This window comes from Octopus sinensis, linkage group LG14, assembly GCF_006345805.1.
Source record: "Octopus sinensis linkage group LG14, ASM634580v1, whole genome shotgun sequence".
Lineage (NCBI taxonomy): Eukaryota > Metazoa > Mollusca > Cephalopoda > Octopoda > Octopodidae > Octopus > Octopus sinensis.
In genome coordinates this window covers 54,181,508-54,206,591 of record NC_043010.1, presented here as the reverse complement: position 1 = coordinate 54,206,591, position 25,084 = coordinate 54,181,508, and positions in this window count along the sequence as shown.

Genomic DNA, 25,084 nt, shown 5'->3' with positions numbered 1-25,084 from the left:
ACATCAATGCAGAACATAAATTTCATATATGCTTGATACAGTAATTGAGTTCTACATCTGTTTCATTAACACAAACGTTATTAATTATGCAGTTAAATTAACATGATGCATAAATAATTTAAATCGAATTAGTCTCAAAGCTGTGATTATCCAGATCATTAGAAATGATGCACTATATCAATTAGAAAACCGTTGGTGGTTTAAACACCTCAAGAGAAAGAGAAATATGGAGAAATCGTATGGAGAATGTATTTAAATATATCGTTAAGCGAATATTTATGTGAACACCGACACACACATGTATAATCAACTACACATACAACAAACAGAAAACATATTCCCTTGAATACATACTAACTTTCACATATGCTTATATGCACAAAATGATACAGAATTATGTATACCTGTACATATACGCTAGTAAATGCAAATAACGGATATATCTATCTATATAGCTGTGACACGGAGAGATATTGACAAATCGGGTATAGCTGATCTTGTATGGAAAAATGGAGACCACTTTCCTCTGTGGGATGAATATAATAATAGACAGAGAACACCACTGGGAAATACGAAAACTCAAAGAAGCAGCTCATATGCTAGGACACAACATATTCCTAAGCAGAGCGAGTGCAGATATAAATAGCATATTAGAACTGGTATTAAAGAAGGATAGGAAAATATTAGATTTATAGTCCCTAAAATTCGCTCCATAATTGCCCACGGGAATATGACGTAGTGGCTATGTGCGATGGATACTAACCCCAAGATTACGAGCACGATACTTGGCAGTAACCTGAATAACAATAACATAGAAAAATACCTATTTCTTTACTACCCAAAAGGGGCTAAACACAGAGAGGACAAACAAGGACAGACAGACGGATTAAGTCGATTATATCAACCCCAGTGCGTAACTGGTGCTTATTTTATCGACCCCGAAAGGATGAAAGGCAAAGTCGACCTCGGCGGAATTTGAACCCAGAACGTAACGGCAGACGAAATACGACTACGCATTTCGCCCGGCGTGCTAACCTTTCTGCCAGCTCGCACCTTCGGCTTCTTAGATGACTGTCTAATCCTATGGACGTACACATTTGAACAACTTATAGATTACGAAAATCTAATTACCAGCATAAACAATAATATAAATTTTACCATGTAATACAGTAAATCTCAACTATCGTTCCTGGAAATACTAATCAGGAAGGGAGATAAAAACATTGAAACATATATTAACTACAAAGAAACAGATTCTAAACAATACTTACTATTCTTCTCCTGCCATCCCAAACATGCGAAGAATAATATTCCCTTCAATCTAACAAGAGAAATCTGTACAATTTTCTCAAGCCCCGATACTCGCAATGAAAGACTACAGGAACTAAAAATACTACTTAAAATACAATATTCATGAATGCTAACAGATAACAGAATAGAATGTGACACAGCAATGAATATGGAAAAAGTAAGCTCCAGATACATCCAAGAGTCTACTCTTTATTACGACACACAACCCAAGAAACACTGAGGTTTATAATATTATCCATCAGAACATCCCACTACTAAAAACAAACAAGCATTTACAAAATAATGAAAAGTAAAAGACAATCAGAGTCTCTCAAAAAATACATCACAGCTGCTAAAATATCTTCCAGAATTCCTACACCAACAATCAAAAAATGTTGCCGCCACAATAGCGGGTCCTGCATCAAACTTATTGAAGACACAACATACAAATTCAAATCAGGAGAAATTTTACACACATAGCTATTCGTACACAAAATTCACTCTGTTACTTATCATGAGGAAGCTACACAACGCCCTAAATTTTAACCATTGGACTATATGCAAACGACTCATCTCCACTCTCTCACCAGGCAGATTAAATTTAGTCTCTCTTCATTATAACAGAGATTGTTCACTCAAATGTGTTGGCTCTCTTTTTAGGTGCTAAAAACAATGTCACGTGACGCTAACGCCCGGACGTAGCAAGTAGTTTATAAACTCCATCATGTGTTCATTCTCTACAGACACTTGACAGAAATCATTCAGGGAATGGATTGTTTGGACTTGTTTAGTCAACCGAGTCAGCCTTATCTTACGACGCCAAACATTGTCACTTGATAACATTGGATTTCGATTAACATTGGATCAGCGAAACATATATAAACATTATATAAGACAAACTGTGTTAATTTTGAGCAGACATCATGCCATCCCTTATATTTGAACAAGAAGTTTTACCTAATTCAGATGGCTATGCAAATCTGTTGCAGATTGTTGTCAAAGACTTGGTGGAAGATGCAATAGCAAGGACATAGCAGGAAGCGTACAAAAATTTCTAAAATCAGTCATGTGACTATCCTCTGCCAGTCAAATCCGTTTCAAAACGTACTAATTTGTGCCATAAACTTCCCGTAAAAACAAGGCAAACATTAAATACTAGTCAGAAGCAACACAATTGCGTCATAAACGACGCCTTTCTATTTGAACTTTTTGAAAACCAGTGTAAACTGTGAAACCAGTTAAAGCTTCAAATATTTTAATTAAGAAAATATTTTAACTTTTCTCAGTGCATTTTCAAATACTATTTTTCCTGTATTTCTACCCGTGTGGGAACCGGTTAAAGTTTCAAATATTTTAATAAAAAAATATTTTAACTATTCTTAGTGCATTATTTTCAAATTCTATTTTCCCTGCATTTCTACCCGTGTGGAATAAAATATCTTTGTTATATGTGTGTGTGTGTGTACTCATGCATGCATGTATGTATGTATTATGTATGTATGCATGTAGAATCTAGCTCTGTCCAGTATTTAACAATTTATCTCAGATAACATACTGTGCGATACGTTCGTATTAAATTGAATTTGACTTAAGAGAAATTTGTTCTACATTTCGCAGATTCTTTCAACGCATAGAGACGGCTGCGTTGTCGCCTGTTTGTACATACATATTTACATGAATATTCTTCAGGTTTGAAGCAACGTTTGAAGTGCTTGCAGTGTTCAACTTTTATATTATTACTCATTTTGATCAAAGTTACGAATGGAATGAAATATTTCGAGTAAAAAATATTAAAATGCAACTAATTTAGGTGTTGCTATAAAAATCGCTTTTCATCGTTATATTTTTTTTCAAATTTTCATGCTTTAAATGCATTTGTACTTTTACGATTCTCTACAGTCAATATTTACCAATTACTCTCAACTAGCTACCAGTAAAAAAAAGCGAGAATATATCGATGGAATAGATCAGTGGAGAATGTTGATTTGTCTTGTTTTATTACTTTATAGTATTTTTTCTTTCTTTTTAACATAATGTTTATATATTTCTACCCTGTATTATTTCCTTTGAATATGTTTATGTGTTTTATTTTATCGTGTAAAAGAATGGTGAAACAAATTTGAAAATTTGATATCAGAATATTAATCGATGTTTTATACATGTGTGCGTGTGCGTGTATGTCTGTGTGTGCAATTATCCATATATATATATATATATATATATATAAAGATTCATTCTGTGTCACAAATATCAATATTCTTTTTCTTACGCAAAAACACACAGACGTGTATATATATGTATATATACACACACACACATATATATATATATATATATGAATAAAAAATGTTAATTGTTAACAAGGTAAAAATACACTCATCTATTTATATATATATATATTATATATATATATATATATATATGTAAATATATGTGTGTATATATATATATATATATATATATATATATATATATATATATAAACACATGCAATAGTAAATATGGCGTATTGGCGATGAAATGTGTTATTTTATTCTTTTGCGCGTTTCAGGAATGCCAATGACGTCATGCTGAAATACCATATGCATCTTGATATTATTTATGGCACTCATTTGCATGAGAACGAGAAGGTGCTGAGAGAATTATTTTAAACGGATGAGGTAAAAATCGACATACATAAAAATTCCGGATATTTCTGAGAAATATATATGAGAATAGATTATATGATCTCTGAATCCTTAACAGTAAATATATATTAAGTTGATGCTGCTTACTTCCGGGCGCAACTTTATTATGCGACCTATGTTTAAATCCTCCTTACATTGATTGACACTTCTTTTCTCTATCACGGACTACAATATAATGTTGTGTAATATTTCCAACATTTTCGAAGGCAAGTGCTCACTATCATTCACATATATGTTCTCTATCTCCTAATCTCTCTCAATGTCTAACCTGCACACATACACACATTCATACACTCACAACGACTCACATATTTACCTGTTTCTATGTCTGTATATATATATATATATATATATATATATATATAAAATATTGGAGTCATTGAGACACAAAGGTGTCACGTGTTGCTAAATAAGTGCTATAGACAGACCATAATTAAGTTCCAGATTCGGTAAGTTTGCGAAGAAAGGGTTAAACGTTGGTTCTCTATCAACATGTCTATATAGGGATTTTTTTGCATAATAAGATACAAAACCAAGGTTGTGTAGATATTAGAGCAGTTATAGATAGAAGGTCTATAAATGCTGTAATATCTACACACTCTTGGATTTTTATCTTATTACGCAAAATATCCTTATATATATATATATATATATATATATATATATACATATACGTATGTGGGTTTCTGTAAGAAAATGAAGATTGATATTTGTGGCTCAGAATGAATCTCTCCACACAAATTCGACAAAAATAAATATCGATAAGTAAGATATATCAATGAAACGTAGACTGTGTTGTGAAAGGTGTTAGTGAATCAGCCGTGTAATGTTACAACGTTCCAAAATAGCAGAAGCCCAAAATAAGCTCAGGCATGATAATGTGGCTAGCAACATACCTGTATTTCAATGCAATGCCCGAGTGACATAGACAAATACACAAAAAGTCATAAAGAATACCAAAATTAGAATTCCCTGGGATTTTAAAATGCAACTTCAGCATATTTTAGGACACAGAATGCCAGATTTTCTGGTTTTGTACAAGAAATATAGAAATTGTAGCTAATTATATATTGTGGATTTGTATCTATTTACTTCATCCGCCGGAAAACATTTGGCTTATATTCCTCTAGTGGAGATTATAAACATATTTATCTCTAGTATAGCAAGTCTATTAATGTTTCTGGAGGAGATATATAAAGTGCTTCCTTTGTTGCTTAATCAGGTAACTGGTATTCTTTCTTTTCCCACCAAAAATCTACCGAAAGTTCTCTGACTATAAGATTAAAATGTTTTTCTCTTAACATTGGATTTTGATTAACATTGGAACAGCGAAACATATATAAACATTATACAAGACAAACTGTGGTCAATATTCTAAATTTCGTTTCATATGCTATGACCGAAATGCTTCCGCCAGACTGTGATTCGCTGTCGATGTATCGGCAGTGAGACAGGCATCATGCCATCCCATGTCTTTGAACAACAAGTTAGACTTAATTCAGATGGCGATGCAAATCTGTTGCAGATTTTGGTCAAACACTTGGTGGAAGGTGCAATTGCTTTCTTTATTAATGCCACTGTTATCCTGGACCTTCTAATAACCTATCCATGCACGGTCTTCTGCTGATATACACTCATCTTTTCATCTAATGATATGTTTTGTTAGAATCATGCAATTTCTTTAGGCATGTATTGAAAGTTATCAGACAAGGAATGCTGCTCTAGAAGCTGCTTTCCAAATCACATGATGTTATCTGCTTTGTGTATGCAATCCTAATCAAGGAACGCACTTGGATAATTCGCGGTTAGAAGATGTTACTGAAGGGATATGATATGATATTCAAAGGCAGTTTGGTTCCATGTTAAGACTGTGCTCCCTTGTTTTCCTTGCAGTAGAGGCAGCCTACATCGCTAAGGAACAATTGTTTGTGCTAGTCAGTATCTTCCTGGTTTTCACATCAATGTCTCGGGCCTCAAGACTACAATCAAATAGTTTATATGCTGGTATAAGTAATAGTATTCAAAACAAATTGTGGGTCACGCTTTTATTGCATAAGGAGAGTCCCAAGATCTATAATTTCCTTATGTTGTTGTAATATCCTTTTGTAACACGTGACTTGTTTTTGGTAACATTGTAAGATATGTTTTCATCTACACCAAGGCATTTGTAACATACCTATTCAAATATAGAAAAAAAAGTTAATTCATTGATGGAGATGTTGCTCGTCTTCTTTACAGGTTTCCTCTTTTTTCACCACCATACAGCAACATTTATCCTGACCAAACCCCAAGCATATATCATTTGACAACGTTCTAACCAGGTAAAGGCTCTTTTTAATCTCATACATGCTCTTGGCATACAGATTCAACGTAGATCCAAGGCTCTTTCATTGGAATTTCAACATCAACAGGGTACTCTTATATGTATGTATTCGCGCAGATTTTTGTATATATGCATGTATGTATGCGTGTATGTTTACATACTATGCATATATATAATTATATGATATATATATATATATGAGTGTGCAAATACTGGTTTCAACAAATGGGATTTATAGCGTTAATAATATATGCTTTATTTTTATATATATGCTTTTATTTTTACCTCACATACTTCGCAGTGCAAGATCCTGGATGATATCCATTTACTGCACGTCAATTAACATGCTGCTATAAAGAGTATCTTCTTTAAAGACATACTATTACGACATCACTGTACTTCCCACTAGAGAATCAGGAACACATAATCTTCTATTCTTTAAGCAGAGAATTTATTGAATCACATGCCCTAAAATTGGCGATAGGCCCAAAGCGTAATGACTTAAATAGAAACATTTGCTAATACAAATTGATAAATTTCATAAATAACACCAAACCGGTTAACACTAAGGCATTAGAGCAATCAACGAAAATGTCACCTAGCTTCTACAGCGATAACAATCCATTAACCTTAGATACTAATCCTTTAGGCTTTCAGACGCATACACACAACACACGTATATCTGTATATATATATGTGTGTGTATGTACATATTTATATAATATAGTTATGCTTAAACACACACATATATATATACATGTGTGTCCGTGCGTGTACGTGTCTTGGTGTGTGTAGCATGGACTACTCTACAGGGTCTCGACTTAATAACCATTAATTATATTAAAAGTTCAAATTCAATTTGGACGGGAAGGGATGTACCAATAACACTGGATTTAGCCGTAAAGTACCGCTCCTTCGTTCTTATATATATTATCTCCACATGGCATAATCCATATACGATTTAATGCATTCCAAATGCGTACACGATACCGAATACATTTGTCGTTAAAAGCAACATTAGAAGCTTAATGCTTTTACACCTGCTTGCATATATATGAATGTGTGTCCGTGTGTGTGCGCGTGCACTGTAGTAGCTCCGATAGGATGTACATTTTATCGCTATTGATACGAAAGTTACTCAAGACATTGAATGAGATATGTATACTTTTGTGACCCTCTCTATTCCTCTACACATTTGTATACGTATATATGTATACATATATATATATATATTATATATATATATATATATATATATATATATATGTGTGGTGTGTGTGTGTGTGTGTGTGTGTGTGTTTATGACTCCGTGTTTGTCCCCCACCATGTTGATGTGTTCACGCCCCCGGATCCGAGCGGCTCGGCAAAAGAGGCTGATAGAATAAGTGCTAGTCTTAAAAATGTTTAAGTCCTGGTGTCGGTTTGTTCGACGAAAGGCGGTGCTCCAGCATGGCTGCAGTCAAATGACTGAAACAAATAGAAGAACATATATATATATATATATATATACATATATATGTATATATATATATATATATGTTCTTCTATTTTTATATATATATATATATATATATACTATATATTATATATTGGCGATTTCCACTTCTTTACAGGTGATAGTCATATCTTCATTTATCAAAAGCAACATCAATAATTATATGCTGTATTATGGTGGTGAGCTGGCAGAATTATTAGCACACCAGGCAAAATTCTTAGTGTTATTTCGTGCGTTATTAGTTCAAATTCCATCGAGGTCAACTCAGCATTTCATCCTTGCGATTAGGTCGCTTATGTTGACCATAGAGCACTGAGCTCGACTTAATCGACTTGTCTCACTCTTCCCAAATTATTAACTCAGTGTTAAAATTTGAAAGGAGTAATCTGATACAGAATTGTTACCCTATATGTGTGTCTGTGTGTATACGTATGCGTCAACTGTTCTCATGGAAATGTAAGAAAGATAAACGAAACTATAGGCATGAATTTCCCCTCCCTGTCTGAATAACATCTTACTGAAATGCATCCAAAAATTTGCTTTCATATTTATTTAACAGAATATTTCAATTTCGTAAACTAAACAATGTCAGAATACAAAATCAAATCAAATTAATGAGGAAGCCTGATAAATTTATCTCACATTTTTCAACGAGAACTAAAAAAGTATCTAAATTTCAGGCAAATATTTTAAAATTATCGATCATCTAGAACAGTTTCTTTATTTTTTTTCTTGTGCCGCACTGATAATTAATATTTTTCAATAAATTTGGAGTGTTTTTTTCATAAAAATAAAAGAACAATGTTATAAATAGTTGATATTACCATAGGATATTAATCAAAGTCGAAGAAAAAAAAATAAATAACGTATTATGTTAACTATACAGGGACGGGACTACCTGGCTTTCCTATGTCTATGTTCTTGTTAGTTTTTTCCGTCACTTTCAGCAGAACTCAAGAGACGGTGATCACAGTGCTGTGATTTGTCATGCCTTCTCCTGTAGGAATACAGACCTTTCAGTGCAGTTGAGATGCCAGTTGCAGACATCGAAGAAGTGGTCTCTGGCACTTGTCGGTAGAAGGTATCTGCTCTACGCAGGGGCATTTTATTTTTCTGTTCGTTAATTTTGCTTGGAGATGCCTTGGTCTCAAGCGATTAATCCATGAGGTCTAGTCAGTGTTCCCAATTCTCGTATCTGGTTCTCTCGTGAGCATATCAAAACGCTAAAGAATGATTCTTGCCCGGTCTCTGAAGTCATGTCCTGTTCGGTTTCTAGAGTCACTTTGAAGTTGATTAAGAATGATATGAGTGAAGGTCTCAGAAATTCACTTACTATAACTATATGTGTGTGTTATATATATATATATATATATATATATATATATATATATATATGTGTGTGTGTGTGTATGCGTATGGATGTATGTATATATATGTATATGTATATATTTATGTATGTATGTATATGTGTGCATATGTATATGTGTGTGTGCCTCTGTGTGTTTCTGTGTAAGTGTGTCTTTGCGTGTATGTAGTAGAGCAAAGATACGGTAGAGCCATATAACCGGAATTGCAGCCAAATATCATTCAGATCGAAACTGACTCCTCAAAACTTAAAACGAAGAAGAAAACGCATCGGAGGGATGATGCATACCCTAAATGCAAATAGATGTCATCCTACACGTTGGTTTTCCATGCTTTTTAATTGACTGAATTAAGCTTTGTAAGTGTTTGACTAAAAGAGGTTTAGAAGTCTAAATAGTTCGCAAGTAAAAGTAAACTAGATCAATGTCTACGATAAACGCATATGAGTAAAACTTGCATATGACCAAATAAATAATGATTCAAATAATAAACAAGATTATCAAACAGAAAGTGAACAAAATGAAATATATATATAAATAATAGAGAATGTGTGTCTGTGTGTCTGTTTGTGTGTGTATCTGCATGTTTGCATCACTAAAACTCAAGAACTCCCCAGCCAATTTCATTCAAATTTTACACATACATTAATCGTGGTCTATGTTGTTTCCTGAATCAAAACAATTTGAACTTGCCTGATGCGAGCACGGAGCAATCCCTTACCTCTTACACTGTTTCAGTATTACGTTTCAAAAGTGAAACAATAACATCCTTATTGTAATGTGAGATAATACTTTAAGTTTTTGATAGCGAAACTATTAACACTCACTATGTATGTATATATATATATATATGTAGGAGAGGAAAAATTATAAAAGGCAGAATGCTAAATTGAAGGTAAATTTTTATAAAAAGAGGTGTATGGAAAATTAAAAAAATAATATCTGTAATCGGTTTTCATCGCAAAGCAAATTTTCAAGAATTGAAAGGTGAAAAGAAATTTTTTTTTTAAATTGAGGAAGGGGAAAAAGGAAATTTACAATGTTTTTTCAAAAAAATAATAATAAGCGTATACAAAAATTAAAAAATAATTATACCGATCCATTGTAGAGTATTTATGTTTTTTGAGTTCAATAATAGTTCTTGGAAAAATTTCTTTGGAGGATTAAGGTCTATGTGATTAAACGTGGTGCTTAGTTTAAGGTGTTTGTTAAATGAATGTCAAAACAGGAAATGGGGTAGGAGTTATCCTGTTCCTGTGAGTAAGGGGATACAACTCTGTGGATTCTATGCGCTTCAATTGGGATTTTTTGTCAAATAGGATGGTCGAAAAAAGGAGTATGGTTATCGTGGATTTTGCTTATTAAGATGCGTTTGGAATTTTTCAATAAAAAAATTCTCCTTGCTGATTCTTTCTTTTGTAGTGATTACGTCTTTACATTGGTAGAAGGGAAATATATGAAATTTCGGATTTTTGTCTCTAGCGCACGAGTCTATGTGGTTAATTAGTGGAATTTGACGGTATTCTGGGAGATTTATCTGTTCTTTATGAACCGCTACCCTTTTACGTAAAGGAAGGCTCGTTTGTCCAACATAATTGTGTTGGCAACCGGCGCATGTGAGAACGTAGATGAGGTTCTCGGAGGAACAGGAAAAGTTGGTCTTGAATTTAAATTTTGTTCCTTTTTTGGGAGTAAATTCAGAGCCTACAAGTAGGAAGGAGCAGGTAGCACAGTTACCAGCAGGTACAAAAAATTTTATAAATTATATATTAGGGTTTGAAGAGGCACTGTAAAGCTAACTGTTTTATGGACGTGAAAGCCCATACATCGGCCAAAACTGTTTTTATCTGATATATATGAGTATGTGTGTGTGAGAGTGTGTGTGTGTATGTATATAAATGCACACACCAACACACGCACATATGATGCGTTGCGTTGACATCTGTGGTTAATAACCCTGTCTTTGGTTCACACAGTGCGCATAAATTCGAGAGCAGGAATTTCGTAATTCCCTTTGACACATACTACAAGACGATAGACATCGTGCAGTCTTTCGCGTGTATGTATGTATATGTTTGTATACACAGATATATATATATATATATATATATATATATATATATATATATATATATATATAATATGCACGCACGTAAGTATTTCTTGTAGTTTATTGATTATTGAAGATTTCGAAGCGGCCATTATTTTCCGCTCAAGATAGGATGCGCATACAGACGATTTTCTTTTCCATGCATGATTACAAATACACCTAATACGCCCACACAGAGACACACGTGTTTACACGCATACAAAAGAGCATATAGGAGTTCTTGGGTGTACGCGTACGAACAAGGCAAGATATACATATATATGAACACACACACAACATATATATATATATATATATATATATATATATATATATATATATATATATACATACATATATATATTATATATATATAATATAGATATAGAATATATAGATATATATATATTTTAGATATAATATATATAATACGCATACATACATATACACATACATATAATCACACGCATATATATCTATACATACCTCTCTCTCTCTCTCATTCTATCTTTATATATACATATATACAAACATATATGTGCATTATATATATATGTATATATATATATATGTATATATGTATATGTATATATATACATATATACATCATTTATATATATATATATATATATATATATATATATATATTATATATATATATACATGCTAACATATATGACTTTTATTTTTGAAAGCCAATATCACTGCAAATACAATTTTAATCGCTAAAAACCAAGCCTTCGCTTTTAAAGCTAATGGAAGCATCTACGGACAAAATCTTCAAAGTATTGTAATGTTTTTCCATCATATATACTCGAAGACTGCAGATATTATAACAAATAGAACAAATGATTGGACAATATTTATTTTGTCTTTGATTCTTTATTTTTCTGGGTTTTTTATTTTTCGATTGTTGCTTAAGTTAGATTCTATGGACATTTGTGAGATTTACCTGTTGCTAAATATGGCAGTACATTACGATAATTCTTCATTTCTCTGTCTGACTATGCACATGTACACACACTCTCTCTCTCTCTCAGACACACACGCACCCACACCGACATAAACACACCTAAAGCACATGCACACACATACGCACACACAAACATTTATAAACATAAATATACACATATGTGTGTATATTTATATATTTATAGATAAATAGTTAGATACATAGATACAGAAATATCGATATATATATATATATATATATATATATTTACTTGTTTGCATACATATATGTATATATGTACATATATACTATATATATATGCATATATAAATATATATATATATATATATAGATATATAATATATATATACATATATATGTATGTATATATTAATATATATCTATATATATATATATATATATATACACATACATATATATAATAACGCGTATATACAAAACATAATATATATACGGTGCACCGCGAACACATTTATATATATATATGTATATTATATATATATATATATATATATATATATATATAGATATATAATATATATATACATATATATAGAGAGAGAGACACACACTCACATATATATAATATCATGTATATGTGTGTTTGTGTATGTATGTTTGTACGCACATATGTATGTATATATGTATGTATGTATGTATGTATATATATATGTATATATGTATGTATGCATGTATGAATGTATTTATGTGTCCTTAGAAGCCGATGCGTGTTGAGTTTGTATGTGTATACAGCGATATACATTTTTGTTATCTATTTAAATATATTGATAACGTCTGACGATTTGTTTTGCAATATTTTATATCGACGGAGGACAAAAGTTTTCAGAGTTATTTTCGGAATCTCGTTATCTCTTTTCCCTCATATCTCCATCTTTCATTTAAATGTCTGTATTCCTATTTATATTCCTATGTCCGTTTCTAAAAGGAATCCTATTCGCAACGACAAGAAGCTGGTTTCGATTCCATAAGGATTAAAATCATAAATACTATATCTTATTCCGCATCTTTCCGACATATTTGAATATACGCTACATATTCACCCGGGCCATTTCCTATATATACATACATATACTCACACACATACACAAACTTATGTTCTAATACATATATCCATGTAAGTAATGCCACACACGTCAACGCCATTGAAACATGTGCTAACGCCATCGATTAGCCTCCTAGAAAAAAATCCGTTGGATCTCCAGGAAAAGCGTACCTGTATGTATGTAGGTTTATCAATAGTATAAAGCCCCCTTTATAAACTTACCCGGCGTAAAAAAAAACATGGTATAAGGCTCCTACTATATGTGTTTACTTATCTCTCTCTTTTGATATATATATATATATATCAAATGTATTTACAGTTCAAATTCCTGATAGGTGTAGTAAGTCCGTAAGTTCTTATTGCAATCCATGTAGGTTAAAGTCCTGATATACATATAATATATATTAATATATATATATATATATATATATTATATATATATATATATATATATATATATATATTATATATTTATATAAAATGTATACATAGGAGATAGGGGTACGTTACGCCGCCTTAATATATATATATAGAAATCAAATATAAAATATAAAATATAAATTACAAAGTGGGACAAGAACGCTAAAAACACACAAAGAAACAACACAAAAAAACAGACGCGTCACTCGAAGCCTCTAATCTTCACTCGGAACCGGATCATCTTAGCAATTTCGGCTGTTTAATCTCGATATCACTCCGAACCGGCCAGCCCCAAGAACTAAGCCACAAGCATTAGATTTCTTAGAAAGAGGACGAATGTATACGAAACAAAGACAGGATGCCACACGAATATAAATACAAGAAACAAAAAATAGAAATAAAAAACAAAAATGGTAGCAGGACAAACACAACGGGCGTCTTACGACTTGAGACAATTTTTAACTTATCTTGGCTGGCGTATTTGAAAAAAGCCTTTGAAGCAAAAACGAAAACAAACGTTAACATGGCAGCGGTCAAGCCGAAAAAGACCGGTTTGAATGCGGTCACGTGAGAGCACGGAAGAAAGAGAAAGAAAAAGAAAAGCGGGGAGCAACGAACAAAGAGAGAGAGAAAGAAAGGGACGAAGGCACTAAGGGGGAGAGAGAGAGAAGGAAGGAATCAAAGAGGGGAGAAGAAACAGGATTGGCTTCGCAATAGAAATGACGGTGCAAATAAGAGTGGGGGAAGAATCAGAGGCAAGGAAAGAGAAAGACACAGACTATAGAGAGAGTGTGTGTAAAGACATCGTACAAGATAAGAAAATGTATACATAGGAGATAGGGGTACGTTACGCTGTTCTTCTCCCCTCTTTGATTCCTTCCTTCTCTCTCTCTCCCCCTTGGTGCGTTCGTCCCTTTCTTTCTCTCTCTCCCACTTGGTGCGTTCGTTCCTTTCTTTCTCTCTCTCTTTGTTCGTTGCTCCCCGCTTTTCTTTTTCTTTCTCTTTCTTCCGTGCTCTTACGTGACCGCATTCAAACCGGTCTTTTTCGGCTTGACCGCTGCCATGTTAACGTTTGTTTTCGTTTTTGCCGCAAAGGCTATTTTCAAATACGCCAGCCAAGATAAGTTAAAAATTGTCTCAAGTCGTAAGACGCCCGTTGTGTTTGTCCTGCTACCATTCTTGTTTTTTATTTCTAAAGTAACTGAAACAAGTAAAAGAATAAGAGAATATATACAGAATCTTCAACGTAATCACGATAAAGATAAAGCCGGCGATATTCATATACATATACATATACATATACATATACATATACATACTATATATGTATATATATCTATATATATTATATATATATATATATATATATATATATATATATATATATATATATGTAGGTGCAGGAGTATCTGCGTGGTAAGAAGCTTCCCTCCCAGCCAAATGGCTCCAGGATCAATCCCACTGCATGGTATCTTGGGCAAGTGTCTTCTAATATAGCCTCGGGCTGACCACTGCCTAGTGAGTGGATTTGGTAGACGGAAACTGAAAGAAGCCCTTCGCACATATATATGTGTGTGTGTATCTCTGTGCGCGTATATCTATATCTATATCTATATATATATATATATGTGTGTTTGTATGTATATATATATATATATATATATTTAAGTAGGTGAATGAATTATCCTAGTATTGATAATTCGGTTAACCGATACCTGGCTAGCAAATTCACGTCAGAAAACACGGTTGAAGCTACGTGCCAAGGGTAGAAACTCCGTGTTCTTGTGTGGTAATTTGTGTAATATTTTAAAATGAATAAAAGAATGGAGTCGAACGAGGATTTTAACACAATTCCTTTAATTTCAACACATGTTTCGAAGACTGCATATCCTTAATTCTGAAGGAATAAGGTGCATTATGCCGTCTTCTCATCAGGAAAGTCAAGGAAAATACATCAGCCTCAAGACTGACAAAAACTTTTCTATGGCTTGCTACATATTGACCACAGTGATAATATATATATATATATATATATATATTATATATATATATATATATATATTATATATATATATAGATATATATATATATTTATACAAATATTTATATCTTTTATATCTATATATATATTTGTATATCGATAGATAGATATGCAGATATAGATATTGAATGCGCGAAATGAGCTGGAGATAGCCAACCGACAACTGATGAAAGGTCGACAACAATGAACCTAAAGGAACATAAGTTCAAATGACGTCCACAGCGAATGCACTTGGCAGACGCTAAGTTTAAGATATAAAATATACTTTGGTGGTGACATTTTCAGCATGGTTCTTCTCCAGAAAAAAATGAAGAGGAAATGTCCCAAGTGAAAGAAAGCGAATAATCCAAGAGAAATGTGCGAATACATGGTAGACTGTGTTTTTGTGTATGTGTGTATCGTGTGTTTGCACATGCGTGCGTGTGCATTGGTTTATCGGTGTGCCTCTGTCTGTGTCAATATCTGCGTGTATGTGTGTGATTGAATAATTTACGTTTGTTCTTATTGAACTCTCGATCTTCGTTCTGTTTTTATCTCTTGGTGTATGTATTTTCATGAGTAGATACACGAAGCAGTGTCAGAAACTATAGAAGATCGCATTGAGAGGCAATTGATTACGTATGAGTAAATCTTAACTTACTAGTCAGGACAGAGTTGTCTTCCTTTGGTATCTGATGATGAGAGGATGATTAGTATCCATCCGAGAAGATGCATGTATCCATCAGTTCAATAGAGGATAATTTGAGCTGACTCTCTTTACTCCTTACTCTTTTACTTGCTTCAGTCATTTGACTGTGGCCATGCTGGAGCACCGCCTTTTAGTCGAGCAAATCGACCCCAAAACTTATTCTTTGTAAACCTAGTACTTATTCTATCGTGACATAAACACACCAGCATCGGTTGTCAAGTGATGATGCGGGGACAAACACAGACACACAAACATATACACACACACACATATATATATATATATACATATATACGACGGGCTTCTTTTCAGTTTCCGTCTACTAAATCCACTCACAAGGCTTTGGTCGGCCCGAGGCTATTGTAGAAGACACTTGCCCAAGGTGCCATGCAGTGGGACTGACCCGGAACCATGTGGCTGGTAAACAAGCTACTTACCACACAGCCACTCCTACGCCTCGTGTAGGTCTCGTTCGAATATTTGACTATGGAGATTTACACAATTTAGCCAAAAGCAAGAATTTAATCCCCATGACAAACTACAGTGAGTAGCCTTTTACGAATTCAAATTTATTTGAAACAAATTTGAACTGATATCTGTTATATAGGATGTGTTTTACCGCTGCCCATTTATACTATTCCCTATTCCCTTTAAAATGCCATATTGATACTTGTGCTTTTTAGTAGAACTCACCTGCTCAAGGTGCCGCATAGCGACTTGAACGGGATATGCAATGGAATGTGCTGGAATGACATACTCTCTACGACATTCACTCACATATTCATACATACATATAAATACATATGTATGTGTGAATATAGATTTATTGATAGATAGATAGCATCGGTTGTGAAGCGATATTGGGGGGACAAACAACGACACACAAATACACACATACACACACATATATATATACATTTATACGACGAGCTTCTTTCAGTTTCCGTCTATCAAATCTACTAACAAGGCTTTGGTCGGCCTGAGGCTATGGTAGTAGAAGACACTTGCCCAAGGTGCCACGCAGTGGGACTGAACCCGGAACCATGCTGTTGGTAAGCAAGCTACTTACCACACAGCCACTCCCGCGCCTATACAGCACTTTGGTCTAAAACACTTTGGTCTAAATTACTTTAGTCTAAGACAAATTGGTCTAAAAGCATATTTGTCTGGAGACACTTTCGTCTAAGCATTTTCGTCTAAAGCCAAAATGGCTTATTAGAGTATAATCTTTTACACGTATTTATACATTTTGTTGAGATTCTATAGAAGAAAAGCTATTGGACCAAAGTGAGTTTAGACACAAATACCTTTAGAATATAGTGTATTTATACAAAAGTCATTTCGGCCAATGATCTTTAGATCATAGGGCGTTAGGGCCGGGGAATGTTACTCTGATCACATAGCCAGCGGTGAAGTCTAAAACGATGCAAAACGCATTGGGGACCATTGATGTCTAACAACAGCTGATAGTCTCGTCAATCTCGTGATTACGTGATACACACACATACACAAACACGAACAAACACACTAGCCACTACAGACACTTTTATTTCTCTCCTTGTTTCTCTCCTTGTTTTTTCTGTGTACCTTTCTGTAGAAGAGCGTAGGCTCGAAACGTAAAAGACTTTTTCTATTCCTGAGCGTTATACTAATACATCTGTTTGTTTTGTTCACCACCTGTCTACGTCTTTTGTTTTTTTCGAAAACTTCCCCACATAAATATATACTCACACATACACATGCATGTATGTATAAGGAAATTTGAATGAATTTTCGTCTCTTAAATCCCGGTCAGAAAATTTTAAGCAATTGCCTGATATGTTTGACTCGAGCGTAATGAAACTGAACCGGCAAATACGAGCTTCTACAGCGAAGTTCGTTATCATACAGCCATATCTAAGATCATAATGCCATTTCTCTTTCCTGTTAAAGAAGATTATACAAAGGTTTAATATTTAATGCTTCCTAAAGACATAAATGTCTTTACAGTATACAAAAAACTGACCTTTTAGTTACAGCCCACCATGTGTTCTACGTGCCACGCGTTCGTTACGTCATTTTTATTAGTTGTAATAGTTGTGAGACAAATCTAATACTAGAATCTATTAACCATAGTTATTCCACTGTATTAACAGAGTAAATTATAATAAATAAATTAGCGACAGGCTTAAGTAGCTTTACTGATTATAAGTGTTACATTCTTAGCTTTAACACTTACATTTAACTGCACAGCCTCACACAAACACACCCACACTTTCTCTCCCCTTTCTCTCTCTTTCTCTCTTTTCAGCTCTTTGACACACATACGCACCTACAAATGCGCGCATGCATATAGCAAACATATATATATATATATATATATATTATATATATATATAATATATATATATATATATATATATATATATGTGTGTGTGTATGTATGTATATACATATAGATATATGTATGTATATGTGTCCTTATAATATATATATATATATATATATATGTATATATATATATATATAATATATATATATATAGACATGTATATATAAATATATATATATATATATAATATATATATATATATATATATGTTTAGAGAGAGAGAGAGAGAGACGCATAAACACGAAGCGAAAATGAGAGATATAGCCAAAATTTGGAGGATAGATAGATAGATAGATAGATAGATAGATAGATAGACAGATAGATAGATAGATAGATAGATAGATAGATAGATAGATAGATAGATAGATAGATAGATAGATAGATAGATAGATAGATAGGCAGACAACAGACTGACAGGTAGGGAAACAGACAGACAGATGGAGAGAGGAAGAGAGAGTGAGAGAGATTTCGAACATAATAAGGTATTTATTGCCAGCCAAGACACTGAGATTCTAATTAAATTGGATTGCTCTTTGCACGAGATTCACAATCGTTGTATTCGCTGATTTCGATTTTAGTTATTAATCACGAACAGGATTCATTTGGACTATCTCATCATTAATACACTTCGAATGATATAATGACTTCTTGAAGATAAATTATTCGGTATTGATCGATAGTGTTCAAATGGCTTTATCATCTGGCGGTATCTAAGTGTGTTTTATCTGTCATTATCAGAAGAATCATTAACATAGTTAAACGACCAAAGCTATAAGCCTCTAAATATTTGCGTATGCTTGTGCCATTCAAACATAGCCGTCAAGGGATCATTATTTTGTTTTATATATCAACAAAAAGGTCCAATAAAACACATTTGGTTAGTTTAAAATGCATCCTTTTTATACAAATCTTTATTCAGGCATGTATGCATGTATGCATGTACATATTCTTTTCTACTCAAGGCCCGAAATTTGGGGGAGGGTGGCAGTCGACTGGATCAACTCCAGTATGCAGCTGGTACTTAATTTATCGACCCCGAAAGGATGAAAGGCAAAGTCGACCTAGGGGGAATTTGAACTCAGAACATAAAGACAGATGAAATACCGCTAGATATTTCGCCCGGCGTGCTAACGTTCATGAACATACCTTTTGACGTTCGATTGATCCAGTTCGATAGTTCCGAAGCTGTGAGGAATGATTTGTCTAACTTTGTGTGACATTACTTTCAATTACATGTAGACCCATACAAGCTGTACTTCTCAGGTATAAAACGACGCAGTATGTGACAAATTAAGAAAAAATGATGAATACACTTCTTTGACGTTAATACTCCTTTTGAAGTCCAGTGGTGAGGGTCCAGTTCAGTTGTTCCGAAGCTATAGATAGTAGCTATAGGCGCTTTGTTCATGACGGACTTTTTTTGGAAATACAACGGTAATTGTCAAGTATTCATGTTAATTAGTAACCTGTTAAAGTCCAAAGATGCTCTTGGCCTTCTATGACGGCTACTGTTGTACCCAATGAATTTTCTTGGCTTTCAACTACGTGTTACGTTTTAAAATCTCACACCATGCAACTGTAACACCCTACGCAAATGACGAATTGCATCGTCGCAATAAGTAAAGGTTACATCCAGCTATACGATAACTTGCTTTAGGGTGTCGAGCAATATGAATCATAAATACGCTAGACAGAATGCTTAATGGCATTTCATCCGCCTTTTGGCTCTGTGCCGCCGACTTCGTGTTTGGCTTTCGACCTCTTGGAGGCGACAAAATTGCAGCTGAGTACTGGAATACATGTAATCGACTAACCCACTCCCATTAAATTGCTGGCCTTGTGCCAAAATTGGAAACCAATATTATGACTGGCCTTACATACATCACACAAGCATATTTTCCATTTGTTTGTATATATTTATATATTAAACAATGCTTCCAGTGGCAGAATTTCTGCCTTTGCTATTTCTGGTTTTGGCCTATAGCCGATTGTTATGCTCTCCATACGAATTTCCACCCACGTTTCCTGTACAAATATGACAATATGCCTAGATATTTCCAAATATAAAGCATATGTGTAAAATTTTGCCATGAACCAAATTTTGCATCGCATAGACATCACAACTTAGTAACTGAATTTGATGCATCAGATTATATTAAATACCGTTAATGGCATTTAAATGTCTGTCCTTGTATATTTAATGTAGAAAAGATTTACAAAACTAGCGAGAATTAATCATTAAGTGGACAAAGATTTTTTTTTCACTGAAAACTATTGCTTAGACTCTTTTCAACAAGAGCTGGAAAAAATATGTGGAGAAATTTTGTCAGTGATACCATTATGACCAATCAAAATAGAGGCATCACTGCACTTAACATAGTAGTAGTAGTAGTAGTAGTAGTAGTAGTAGTAGTAGTAGTAGTAGTAAGGTCACCAATAGGAAAATGGCGGCTTCGAGGCATAGAGTTGTTTCAAACATATATACCTGTATGGCTGTGCGGTACGATAGGCGCAGATGTGGCTCTGTGGTAAAAAGCATGCTTCTCAACCACATGCTTTAGAATTCAGTCCCACTGCGTGGCACCTTCCTTGGTCCGACCAGAGCTTTGCCAGTGGACTTGGTAGGGGGCAAGATGTAAGAAGCCCGTCTTCTGTATGTGTGTTTGTGTCTTTGTGTTTGAGTCCCCATCACCGCTTGACAACCGGTATTGATGTGTTGTTTACGACCCCGTGACGTAGCGGTTCGGGAAAACAGAGCAATCGAAAAAATACTAAGCTTAAGAAATAAGTAGTAGGAACGATTTGTTCGGCTAAAACCGTTCAAGGCCGTGCTCCAGGATGGCCGCAGTCAAATGACTGAAACAAGTACAAGAATAAATAAACGAATATGCATGAATTGACGCGTATCATTCATATAAGCAGTGTTACTCGCATTCTTTGAATGTCGTTTAGGTTTCAGCATAAATGTTTGAACAATAAAAACTGTTTGACAACATAATATGGCAGTCCTGGTTTAGGACTAATGTTGCTGTAATTTATCCCCAGGAGACATCTGGCTATACGACACGATATGTGTCCTTATATTTTCGAACAATCTAATCTAGATTGTTCGAAAATACAAGGACACAGATCGTGTCGTATAGCCAGCTGAAGACGATGTCTCCAGGGGCTAAATTACAGCAACATTAGCACTAAACCAGGACTGCCATATTATGTTGGCAAACAGTCTTTACTACAAAGTGCTGTTGCTGAATACCTCACGTTTTGAGATTTAAAAATATTTTCGAACAAGAGAATTTAGATTGTTCGAAAATACAAGGACACAAATCGTGTCATATAGCCAACTGGAGACGATGTCCCCAGGGGCTAAATTACAGCAACGTTCGTCCTGAACCAGGACAGCCATGTTATGTTGGCAAACAGTCTTTACTACAGAGTACTGTTGCTGAATACCTCACGTTGTGAGATTTAAAAATAGTAATTTTCTTGTTCGAATAAGTTTGTTTTAATCTCAGAGTGTTTCAGATTTAAAAATATCCCCTAACGTCTCTCAGATGCAAAATCTTGTTACTTTTAGTGCCAATGGTAATTATTGCACATCTCCTTCGCCAATTAGGGATTTCTGTGCAGGTGAAATGTTGTCAACTACCCATTAACTTGAGCGAGCTGCTGCAACTGTGATGTTTGAATTGACGCCTCAATGTTCAACGTCTATTATTGTTCCTTGATCTGTGAGATGTTTCCTCGTGAAAGTCTTCCGATTACTGCAGTTCCAACTGTAGATGTTTTTGTTGATTATGATATATAATCGTGAATACCGAAATTATGTAATCGAGTCGTTCTAAAAGAAAATCTCTATAAATTCTTTTCTTTCACTATTTTATGTGGTATAAAATTTCCTTACATTTTTAAATATATTATTGAGCACAATCAAAAGTATATAACTGTCATTACATAATTGGCCAATGAAGAAAATTTTGTTTGCCCATGTCAATATTAGTATTCTACAATAATGTCTTCGCTACCAATGGCTTTTATGGGTTAAGTAAATTTTCTGTTCTTCAACTTAAATTCAACAACTTTCCTATTATTTTGAAAACAAAAGCGTCGTGTGGAAAATTAAATTATGAAACTTTGCTTATATTTAACAAGGTTATTTCTATCGCGTATCAACAAATACACACAGGAACAATTTTACAGGAACACTAAGAAATATATACGTATCCTCATACTCACAACATCTTACAGCTATCAGAAATAAATTCTAAAACGAAAATTTCTGATTATGTTACTCAGTTTCAACCGATATTTATAAAGAAAAATCAAGGAAAATCACAAAAAAAAAAGAAAAGAGGATAATACAAAATCAAGAAGTGTATACATTGTATATTCATGATTAACCTCATATTATATATTTGTGAATATAAACAAATATTTAGGTAAGTGAAGATTTTCCAGTTAGAGGCAACTATGAGGATTGTTTGTCTTAGAACACAAGGAAAACATGTTTACACAGAATTGTAAAAGAATTAATTACTGTCTGTGTTTCGATATTGGCAAGAGAAATATTTCAATTAAGAGACAAAATAAGGAAACAGAAAACAAATTTAAAAAATAACAACTGTAAACAATAAACGTTGAGACGCAGAAAATGCAAAGAAAACTACAGCAAAAACTGAAAGTGAGGTAAAGAGAATTAGGCGTAAAATAAGAAGAGAAAGTCGCATCAGAAATATAGATAAAGCGAGCATGAGACAGACATAGAGCAGTCTACTTAACGGATTATGATTAATTCAGCTGCTTCAGCGTTTGACTGGCAAAGGCGGCGGGCTGGCAAAATCGTTAGCACACCGGGCGAAACGCGTAGCCGTATTTCGTCTGCCGTTACGTTCTGGGTTCAAATTCCGCCGAGGTCGACTTTGCCTTTCATCCTCTCGGGGTCGATAAGTTAAGTACCTATTTCTTTATTACCCACAAGGAGCTAAAGACAGAGGAGACAAACAAGGACAGACATAGGTATTAAGTCGATTACATCGACCCCAGTGCGTAACTGGTACTTATTTAATCGACCCCTAGAGGATGAAAGGCAAAGTCGACCTCGGCGGAATTTGAACTCAGAACATAACGGCAGACGAAATACTGCTAAGCATTTCGTCCTGCGTGCTAACGTTTCTGCCAACTCCCCGCCTTAAATTAAGTACCAGTTACGCACTGGGGTCGATGTAATCGACTTAATGCCTATGTTTGTCCTCTCTGTGTTTAGCCCCTTGTGGGTAGTAAAAATCATATTTCACTGATCATGTAGCTTAGACACTCACAAACACACACATACAACATACACACAAACTCATACACAAGCGCACATACACACATATATAAAGTAAGGCAGAAAGGCAACATTCCCACGACTGTATTATATATATATATATATATATATATATATATGTGTGTGTGTGTGTGTGTGTGTGTGTGTGTGTGTGTGTGTGTGTATACGAATACGAAGGTTCCGTGGCGTAGTGGTTAGGGAATTTCACACATGATCGCCAAACAATGTGTTCGATTCGCGGACAAGGATGTGGGCTATGGTTTGGAGCAAAGTATTTCATTCCATGTTGTTCCAGTCCCCTCAGCTATAAATATGTAACCCTGTGACGGAATAGCCTTCCCATCAGGTGAGCTTATGGTGTGTGACGTGTGATGTGATCTCGAAAGTCAAACAGTGTATAACAACATCCGATAATCTGGACGATTTTCAGACACACACCCACCCATATATATATATATATCTATATATCTATATCTATATCTATATATATATATATATATATATATATATGTGTGTGTGTGTGTGCGCGCGTGTGTGTGTGTGTGTGTGTGTGTGCGTGTGTGTGTGTTTTAAAATATTTCAGAAAACTTATGTTAATGTGTCCTACTGGTTAAAATTTTATTTATGTATTCGTTCAGTTGAAGATAGCAGTGCATTTAAATTAATGTAATGATTGGTTTGTCCAATGAAATGGAGCGGCTTGAAACCGTCGTACCGCATTATTACTTGATATCCTTTTGCTATATATATATATATATATATGCATAAATATGTATATGTACATACTTCCATATAATATATATATATATACATATATATATATATAATATGAAAATATATATAAATATATATATGCATATATGGGTACATGGCGTCATAAAATGTAAACAACATGAAAACAGCCTGAAGTACAGGAGCAAACTTGAGCATGCGAACAACGAGAGACACAAATGG